The sequence below is a fragment of the Scyliorhinus torazame genome, chromosome 13 (assembly GCF_047496885.1).
Source record: "Scyliorhinus torazame isolate Kashiwa2021f chromosome 13, sScyTor2.1, whole genome shotgun sequence".
Classification (NCBI taxonomy): domain Eukaryota; kingdom Metazoa; phylum Chordata; class Chondrichthyes; order Carcharhiniformes; family Scyliorhinidae; genus Scyliorhinus; species Scyliorhinus torazame.
Genome location: NC_092719.1, coordinates 136,093,083 through 136,103,152, shown reverse-complemented (window position 1 = coordinate 136,103,152; position 10,070 = coordinate 136,093,083). Strand labels below are relative to the sequence as shown.

The 10,070-nt window shown below is 43.3% G+C and overlaps 1 long non-coding RNA gene across 1 annotated transcript; it reads right to left on the bottom strand.

The window, feature by feature from the left end:
* Positions 1 to 222: 222 nt before the first annotated feature.
* Positions 223 to 3,671, bottom strand: LOC140387728 (uncharacterized). Its single transcript, XR_011933980.1, has 3 exons — positions 3,444 to 3,671; positions 2,514 to 2,584; positions 223 to 556 (listed from the first exon to the last, which is right to left on the bottom strand). It is a non-coding gene; the product is annotated as an uncharacterized lncRNA (long non-coding RNA).
* Positions 3,672 to 10,070: the final 6,399 nt, after the last annotated feature.

Sequence of the window (10,070 nt, the reverse complement as noted above, 5' to 3'; positions counted from 1 at the left end):
GACATTGCTTTAAATTGAGGGGAGATAGATATAGGACAGATGTCAGAGGTAGGTTCTTTACTCAGAGAGTAGTAAGGGCGTGGAATTCCCAGCCTGCAACAGTAGTGGACTCGCCAACATTAAGGGCATTTAAATGGTCATTGGATAAACATATGGATGATAAGAGAATAGTGTAGATGGGCTTTAGAGTGGTTTCACAGGTTGGCACAACATCGAGGGCCGAAGGGCCTGTACTGCACTGTAATGTTCTATGTTCTATGAGTTCCCATACCTTGAAAGACGTGAGGAGATTTCTGAATAATGACCTCAATCTGGTCATTGCAACCAGATGAAATCCTGTCTGAGCTGTAAATGCGTTTCACAAACTGCAGAATCTCACATGCCGGGGCGGCAAGTAGTGCACTGGTTAACACTGCAGCGTTGAGGACTTGGGTTCGAATCCCGGCCCTGGGTTCTGTCCGTGTGGGGTTTGCACCTTCTCTCCATGTCTGCGTGGGTTTCATCCCCACCACCCAACGATGTGCAGGTTAGGTGGTTTGGCCACTCTAAATTGCCCCTTAATTGGAGAAAAAATAATTGGGTACACTAAATTTATTTTAAAAAAAGAATCTCACATGCCTGAACACTCAACAATAAAGACATTTTTTGTTCTACAATCTCAAATTTAATCGGAATCTTTTTCTCTTTGACATCAACTGTTAAGTTGCTTCTACCCATTGTAGTAATCACATTGCCATCATAGTCCTGCAACTGACAGTCATTTTCGTCAATTATTGGTTTTGTTTTTAATTTGGCTATGTCTGTCTGATTAATGAGATTAGCCCGTGCACTAGTATCCAATTTCATATGTATGTTGGTTCCATTAATTATTAAAGGAATCATCCAATCATTATTATCTGTGTTGACATTTCTGAAAATAAGGTTTTCTGTTTTGCTTTCTCTACGCTTTCTCCACTGTTTCGACAAAGAACAAATCTTCTCAGTCAAATACATCTTCCGCAGTGTCAGGTTTGATCGCTTGATTAACATGCTTTTTAATGCTTATTTCTTGCACAGCTCTCCTCTTGTTCACTGAACTAAGCTTTTAAAACTGCTGCGAATTTGTTCCTGATCTGACTGAGATGCACAGTGGTTTAATTTATGACACTTCGCACAGGTATTTCAAAATGTAGGGTATCTTTTTAACTGGTGGGCATTGTCACACCGTTCAGACATCATGACGCTCGTGACGTCATACTCAAAATGGCTGCCATCTGGAGCACGTTTCTTTTTCTGGTGCACCACAGCATTAATGGCGTCGGCCACGTTGTTAGTTTTCGCGCCACTTTCACTGACCAACATTTCAGAAAACTGATTTCTGGCAAGTTTGCTTGCTCTACACATACTAATTGTGCCTTCTAACGTTAAATCACACTGTCTCAATAATCTTTCCCGCAGTTTGCCACTTTTTACTCCGTAAACTATCTGATGTCGCAGAAGTGAGTCCAGGAGAATCAAAAAATTACATGTCTGCACTTTAAGTCTCAGATCCATTATGAAGCAGTCAAATGTTTCACCTGCTTTTTGCGCTCTTTGCCTGAACTCATACCGTTCAAAAGTTTAATTTTGTAGCAACTAGCAGTGCTTGTTGAACTTTTCAATTACTTTATTGTACTTCTTTTTATCTGCCTCATCCTCAAATCGGAATGAGTTGAAAATTTCTAGGGCTTGCGATGCAGCCACTGTTCGAAACAACGCTATTTTTCGCTGGTCACTGGCCACTTCTAGGTCCAGAGCAGAGATATACAATTCAAACTGCTGCTTGAAATTGTGCCAATTAATGTCTACTTTATTGCCGTGGAGTTTGAAAATCTTCCATCTCACTTTGACTGGGATGTTGTTCGAAGTTGTCAATACAGTCAGAGCCTGGTACAATTTTTTTGAAGTTTCGTTTCACGGAGATTTTTTTTTTTTAAACTGCTCTTCTCTCGCTGAACCTTTCTTTTTGTCTAAGCAACCAATCTTGGTACCATGTGATGTTCTTTGCTTAGTGGATGAGGATGGCTTCAAAGTGTAGTGTCTCACAAAAAACATCAAGCTACGTTTCAAACAAAGCTTATTTTATTAACACTACAACTAACTAGGTTCAAACCGACTTACAAATACTACAAAATACATTAAGTCTATTTTCTATCTACAGAGCTTTTGAAAACATGACTACTCTCTATCCCGCCTAATCACCTACTCCCCGAATCAAGGTATCGATGATTCACATATATGCTCTTGATCTCCATCTTGTGGTTGGAAGTATTCACATCAAATTGTTAACCCTTCATTTATCATACAATATACATATTGTCACAGATGCTGAATTGAACAGCATGGAGTATTTGATGAAATGGATATTGACGGGGACTGAATGGGGCATCAGCAGAGGGATATCATCTAATTGCAAGGGGTAATTCCTTTTTCAGTGATCTGGCAGAAGCACTACTGCTTCACTTGTTCATATGCAATTGAATAAAGCTATTTACCTCGTGGATTCTTTCCTTCTCCTCTTCCCATCTGCTGGGATTCCTGAGGTGCAGATACTCTGCCCACAGCTCTTAAAAATAAAACTTGAGTTAAAATGGAGTCACAATGCCTTCTTTAAAGATTTTAGTGATCCAATCCCAAATTCTGAGAATGTTGTGGTGTTCTTTGTGTTGCTAAGATCAGGATGGTTGATGTAGTGTTCAAAAAAACCACAAATAGCTTTTAAATTGAACAAAGCTATAAATTTATTAACACCACTTAATTGGATTACTCCTATACAAGACACAGTTGATAATAAACATATAATCTACACTCATCTACTACTAATCTCTACGCTAGTACATTAACTATGATCTGCTCTCGCTCACACTATCTTTCCTTCAGTCTATACTCTAGCTTTCTCCTCAACCTCTCACCCACAAGGCTTAGCATCGATACCTTATGTAGTTGTACATCCAGCTCCCCCTAGTGGTTGATTGAGACATTACATTATCCTTTGCAGTTCTTTACATTTATGATAATGTCGCAAATGTGGCAGTCATACTCTTGACTTGTCTCTGTTGAAAACCAGAATTTAAAAAAAGGAAAAAACTCCCCTGCATCAGGGCCGGGGGCGGTGCGCGGGGGGTGGGGGGTTACATTACTCTCAAGAAGCCCTTATTTAATCTTAGTTCAGGTACAAAAAACACATTATGAAGCCACCTAATAATTGTGTTATATTGATTATTGGAAACGCCAAGGCGAATTACTAACACAAATGAAATAAAGATTTTAAGTTCGACCATTTATGACAGGGAGAGGGAGACAGAAAGATAAAGAAATTGAAGAATTTCCACTCAGTCAGTCATACATTTTTAACCTGAGAACCAGGGGTCTGTAAATGTCACTGTAATTAACTAATGGCAATTAATAGTAACAAATTCACTTACACTTCATCTTGCTGTTTTGATATGTCTCAAAGTATGTCACACAATCTGTTCCTTTGTGAAGTGCAGAGCGTGCTGCTGTCTAGATAAACATGGCAGCCATTGTGTCGGGGCAATGCTTCACAAACTTATGAAAAACCAGCTACTCTGACTCCTACCACATTATTTGTTGGTTATGAAAATAAGCTAGATTGGGCTACATATTAAATTCCCAAATTTAAAAAAGGGCAATAAATTAAAACTAAGCATCAAAGCAAGGGAGAAAAAAAAACAGGCTAGGTGAAGTCGACGCTGCGCAAGTACAAGCAAATAAACGGCACAATTGAAATACTGTTCAAGAATATCAGAATGCCATAGTCACCACAGGATGGCAATGTTTAACTCTCTACGAGTTTATGTGAACGGAGTGCTCATGCTGTCTGTGTGGCAAGAACTGGAATAATACACGTGTAAAAACACCACCTATCAGCTTTATTTTCAACTGTGAAAACTCAAATATGTATGCTGTAACATGCTGTTCCACACAACATGCATTAACCTATTCCCGCTTGAGTCAATGCTACTTTAATTTTATGTCATGCGTTTTTCCTTGACAACAGCCAACAGTATGCTCCTGCAGCCTTCTCACATCTGTTCAAGTATCCTCTCAAATTTAATAATTTTTGTATGAAAGAGAGTTCAAGAAGTGCTAAAAAACACTCAATGATTAAAGGAGACAACATGCAAATTTCAGTTCACTTGTTTCAATTGCCTGCAAAATTCCTAATTGCCTATGGAATACATTCTATCCTCTGAGAATCCACATTTGACTTTTCAAACAAATATTACAGTGAGATTGAATTTTTGGGGTCAGTTGAAGTCCTTAGGCAAAAGGTGTGTAAGATGCAACTGGCTGTGAAGTTAATAGATGTGGGATGATGGAACTTTCTTTATTGTGTACTCTGAGTTATTTTCAACATTCGAGCTGTATTACAAGCAATGTTTCTCTCATTTTTACAAATAAGAAAAGCTAGTTCCAAACACGAAATGTAAGCTTTATTATTTGGAGGTTGACATTTAACGCACTCACAGTACAAATCCTATCTCGCTGTTTTGATTTGCAGTCATGCTGTATCTTTAATCTGTGCAATGAAACGTAGGTGACAGATTGCTTTCCCCGAGATTTGCCCTGGGCTGAGACCCACATCACTATGTTAGGACACCAGTGGAGCTGCTTGCCTTGAGTCAAAAGGAAGGCATCTGTTCCGACCTAAATGTACAGCTAAATATAATTGTTAAAAAAAATTCAGTTGCACTGAAAGATTGCTAAGCACAGCTTCTGCAAAATACTGGATCATGTAAGCATCAGGAAAATTACTGCTGCAATAAAATTCTTATAATAGAGCTCAGGGGAGCCTGTAAACTGTTTTAGGTTGGAAGAACAATTGGGTCGTAATTTCACCCATTGAATAAATTTGCATATATAGAAATATCATAGCATTTCTCCTGAATATTTGACACATAGTTGAAGAATATTAATTCAAGAATTTAACCATTGTTTGTACTGCACATTCCTTTTATTTACAAGCATGCGACAGCTGGAGATATTAGACAAATATATTTCTGATAAAATAAGAAAAGTGAAACCTTCATTTGGTTTCCCAGTCGTTTGTCCTGCCGTCCCTTACAACAAATTGACCTGATTTTAAAGTGTATCTCATTTTTAGAGGTGCTTATGTTGTTATGGGATTAAATATGGGCTGTGATTTAATGCTCTGAGAGAGCCACTGGTCGCTGACATGATTGAAGCGCTGGAGCTATAATCTGGCTCGGGCCGTGCTGCCAACTACTTCCTGCATGTGCCCCATGTTGGGTAGTGCCATTGTGGGTGTACTGTGCTGCCCTGTAAGTTTGAGGAGCGACCTGATTTTGAAAGACTCATTTTATGCATGTTTCACAAACTTGGTCTCTGCACTCAACTGATCACAGGTTCACGAGTTTGAGGGACACTCCACTAATGTTATTTAAAGGGCTATGCATCTAACTTGCAGGTGAGGTCCTGCTTAGGCAGTTAGTGGGGGCAAACTTGTGTTTAGAAGTTTTGTGATCACCTGCGACATTCATTCAGAGTGTCAACGGGGTTTGGTCACCCGATTCTGTAGATGTCACGAGGGCTGTTGTCATAGTGGATCTGGGTCTGCAACATTGGCCTGGAAATGCAGTGAAGGCTGCAGAGAGAGAAAGTTCCTGAAGGGGACCCTCCTTGAAAAGTGCTATCATTTGTTTTCTTAAGCTCTTCTCTTCCCACCACCTCACCAAGGAGCAATGCCTGAGGTGACTCGGATCAAACAATGAGGTTTGGTAGTGACAGAATTGTGTTATCTCCTTTATCATGACCTGGAGTTGCACAGGAGGGCAAGAACATTGCTTTAGCTATTGAACATCTATGTGTCCTGATTTTTCCAGACCAGAGTGAGCGACATATCTAACATCCCAAGTATTCCATCCACTGATGCATCGGGAAGGTGATGGAAGCTGTGTGTGCCAGCCCGAAGAGCAGCACCGCAGTTTGCAGATGCGGAGCTCGAGACCATGCTGGATGCCATGGAGGTGAGGTGGGGCACCGTGTTCTCCAGGGTGGAAGGAGGCGGCCACCTGCCACCATACACTGGGCCTGGGCACAGGTGGCAGTGGCCGTGAACGTGTGGGCCCACAGCCAGGACCGACCAATGGTGTCAAACGAAACTGCACAACCTCCCTCAGGGTAGCTAGGGTGAGTAGTCAGCACTATGCCCCTGGCACCAATCCCTGTCCCATACACCTGTACCCGCCCCCCCCCACCTGGGTGGTGGCCGAACCCCACCCGCCGGCAGTCACGGGCCCAACCCTGCACCACACACCCACACTGCCCGTCATGGCTGGGTGCCCTGTTCACACAGGCCACCAATTGCCCACTCCCAGTGCTGCCTGTGTCCGACTGCCTAACACTGTGCATTTTCTTTACCTGTTTCCCCCGCTGCCAGGAGAAGATGGCGTACAACTGTGGTAGTATGTATTGGGGGTCATGTGGGACTGGAAGCCCTAATGTCATTGGCTGACAGATCCCGGGTCCTGGTTGGCCGTTGACCTCAAGCTCCGCCCTGAAGGCGGAGTATAAGAAGCCGGAGTCTTCCCCCGCAGGCCAGTTTACTATCGAGCTGCGGGGGAACAGACACGCTTAATAAAGCCTCATCGACTTCACTCTATTCGTCTCATGGAGTCTTTGTGCGCTACAACAACTACAAGGATGGAGAGAAGACTGGAGTGGACTCGCCGGACCTGCGGCCCCATACTATCATGGAGTGGCGGGCACTGGACCTGGTCAGGGAGAAGCCAATCACTGAGTCGGAGGATGGCATCGGGACACCAAGAGAGCCTCTGCTGAGTTGCGGTGTCTCTATGGTACGCGAGGCACAATCCTCACACCACCCGATCGCCCCAACCCTAGCACCCCACCACTCCCACACCATCCTAATACCCCAAACCCCATCTCCCCCACACCACCACAACCCCGCAACTCCCCCACTCCACGCCACCTCCCCCACCCCAAACTGGGCACCCCACCTCCTCCACACCACCCCAACCCCAGTACCCCACCTCCCCCACTCCACCCCAACCCCAGTACCCCACCTCCCCCACACCACCCCAACCTCAGCACCGCACCACTCCCACACCACCCTACTACGCCAACCCTTACCTCTCCCACACCACCCCAACCAGTCTCAGATTTAAGTAACGAAGATAACATCTTTTTTTGGTGGTGGGGGAGAGAGAGAGAGAGAGAGAGAGTCCTACACTTCTGCCAACGTTTCTGTGAAGAAGTGTTTTGTAAGATTACATTCCTTTGTCCTAGATTCCACCACTAGTGGAAAAAATATCAATCCATCCAATCAAATTCTTTTAAATCCTGAAAATCTCAATCAAATCATGTCTGAATCTTTTGTATTTCAGGGAATATGAGACAAATTTACATAATCTCCCTTCCTAATTTAACCATTGCAATTTTGGAAACAATCTGGTGAATTTGTGCTGCACTCATTCGGCGCTAAGCCATGGTGCCCAGAGGTACGTCAGTGTTTTGCAAAACTGCCATACCTTTATATCTCGACCCCTAGTTACAAAGGGTAATATTCCATATGCCTTTTTGATTGGTGTACATGGACCCCTTAAGTCTCTTTGCACTACCACTGTTCCTGATGGTATGGGCCAGGGTTTAAAAAACTCCAGAATATATTATGGCGTTCACCTGACCTCTAACTGTTTATTGAATTTGGCTATGATGAGTACAAGAGCCTGCCTTTCAGGTGTTATTCAACAGAATTATTCGGCATTTTTAATTAAAAAAACAAGCTTTATTCTAAGAACTTAGTTAACATTTGTATAAACACTCGCAGCAAGACCTTTTATCAATTGCAAACACAAAGACACCACACAGCTACAGTAATCTATGTATAACCTTTAATGAATTCACCTTTAACTGTTCCAATTCAATAATAAAATCCAAGTAAAGCCAGAAACCCCTTTTCAAAGGTGCGGCCCAGCACACGGCATTCTTACTGGTCTAAAACTTGTTATTGATACTCTGTTCCCCTTTTCAAACAGTAGATTTGAATTCCTTCCAGAAAGCAATTATCACTTTTATGTTACCAAGCAGTCTGGAAACAGCTTTTAAAATGAAGATAGAGAGACACTTCTTTCAACCTGTGCAGTTCAAAACCAGTCCGAACCCAAAGCGAAAGTAAAACCCACAGAGCCACAGCCCATCTCCACCCACACAATGACATCGCTAAATCATGTGATAAGACAAAAATATTTCTTAAAAGGACACTCCCATGACACTGACTCATCATTCAATGAATACTCTGAGATGTCCTATTTGTACCAAAATAGATGACCAAACACTTAAACAGCATGAAATCTGCCACTCACCTAACCTATCGATGTCACTTTGTCATTTTATGCTCTGTCATTTTTATGTTCTTTGTTGGAGCCATTAAGAGAAAGAATCAGAGGCGGCACACGTCATGTTTGTGTAACAATGGGCAAGGGGTTTATTTACAAGGTGCTGCTCAAAAAGGTACAATGGTGGATTCCACAAAAACCCGCAAAACGCTCCAATGACATTATTGCGTAAGACATGACATTACACCAGCCAACCTGTGTTACTCTGAATCATAACAGTCATAATCTACTGCCATTATCATCTCCAGATGCTTCGCTCTCTATCATATTATTTATGGCAGCGGTCCCAACACTGGTGTGCCATGAAGTGTGCCGCAAAATAAGATGCAAAATGTTCAAACATTATTGTAAATAAACAAAATCTAACCTTCCTTTTCAGCTCTGTGGTTGACAGCTCCAAGTTCTGATGAACCTCTGGCCTCCCATGCATTTGACCACCAGGAAAGGGTCACACAAGTACACTTCCCAATTTTTACTTTGGTCAGGTGCATGCTCATGGGCGTGAACAAAGTAAAAAATCTGAACGGCGCTTCTGTGGCCCTTTCCCTGGAAGCCTATGCATGGTTTGGATTGTCAAAGTAAAACCATCCAAACTGTGCATGTGTGGTCTTTCCCGGATGGCGCAGCAGATCCCAGGCTCCTCGGAACTTGGAGATGCCGACCAAAGAACTGAAGACGAAGGCCCTGGGCACCTGCAGAAATAAGTAAGAACACAAAAAGGGTGATAAACCCTGGGAGAAGCAAGGAACACACGGCGAGGTCGGAAAAAACCCCAGGAGAACGGATGGAGAGAAGTTAAAAAAAAATCAATGGACGGATTCTCGTCCAGCGACACCAGAATCATGAACCGCGATTAAGTGGAGAATCGTGCTTGAGCTGAAAATTATAGCGAGCGGCAGGCGGCTGACGGAACGCCATGCTCCGGTGCCTCGACAGTGGAGTGAATGCATTCTATCCCGCATGTACAGTAAACGCTGTTTGCATATCATTAACGGGCACGGCCTGGTATTCTCTGCCTCCGCCAGGAGGAATTACCAACGGTGAGGTTCTCCTATGGTTTTAAAAATTGGGAAACAATTGTTGTGGCTGCTAAGGGAGAGCGGACGTAGGTCATGTTCCTAGAGGCGCATTTGTGAGCTGCCTGGCCTGCCGTCGGCATGCGTGGCTTGGGAAGGGGGTGGGGGTTGCCAAAGGGGAGGTGGGCGGGATTGGATTGGATTGGATTGGATTTGTTTATTGTCACGTGTACCGAGGTACAGTGAAAAGTATTTTTCTGCGAGCAGCTCAACAGATCATTAAGTACATGAGAAGAAAATAAAATAAAAGAAAATACATAATCGGGCAACACAACATATACAATGTAACTACAAAAGCACTGGGATCGGATGAAGCATACAGGGTGTAGTGTTAATGAAATCAGTCCATAAGAGGGTCATTTAGGAGTCTGGTGACAGTGGGGAAGAAGCTGTTTTTGGGTCTATTCGTGCATGTTCTCAGACTTCTGTATCTCCTGCCCGATGGAAGAAGTTGGAAGAGTGAGTAAGCCGGGTGGGAGGGGTCTTTGATTATACTGCCCGCTTTCCGGAGGACATCTCCAAGAGCCGGGGAGGGGGGGGGGGGGGGGCACCTGTAGCAGGGGGTGACCAGGGG